This window comes from Morone saxatilis, unplaced genomic scaffold (assembly GCF_004916995.1).
Source record: "Morone saxatilis isolate NCDOM2014 unplaced genomic scaffold, NCSU_SB_2.0 Contig1, whole genome shotgun sequence".
Taxonomy (NCBI): domain Eukaryota; kingdom Metazoa; phylum Chordata; class Actinopteri; family Moronidae; genus Morone; species Morone saxatilis.
Genome location: NW_023339651.1, coordinates 21,151,839 through 21,152,119, shown reverse-complemented (window position 1 = coordinate 21,152,119; position 281 = coordinate 21,151,839). Strand labels below are relative to the sequence as shown.

At 37.7% G+C, this 281-nt stretch overlaps 1 protein-coding gene across 3 annotated transcripts in view; it reads left to right on the top strand.

Moving 5' to 3' along the window:
• Positions 1-281, top strand: part of si:ch211-214e3.5 (zinc finger protein 518A) — a 15,322-nt gene that overhangs the window by 2,356 nt on the left and 12,685 nt on the right. The gene's annotated exons all lie outside the window — the stretch shown is intronic.

The following is a 281-nucleotide window of genomic DNA, read 5'->3' as shown; positions in this document are numbered from 1 at the left end:
TTTACTGTCAGAGAGGACTAAAGATTATCAAAATAGTTTCGCTTAATTTAATAGTTGACACCAAATCAATTAAATGAGAAGTTGTTGCAGCCATAGTGAGTGTGTCACTCTGTGTGGTTTCAACTGCAGTCCATGTGGCATAATGCCCAGCAGAGCAGTGTTTCCTGAGCTCTACTAAAAAGGGGAGAGGGCAGATTTTCATGTTCATAAAATTGAACAACGTAAAACTGATAATGATAACGTGTCCGTTTTGATTGAGTTTTTCTGTGCTCATTGAACAT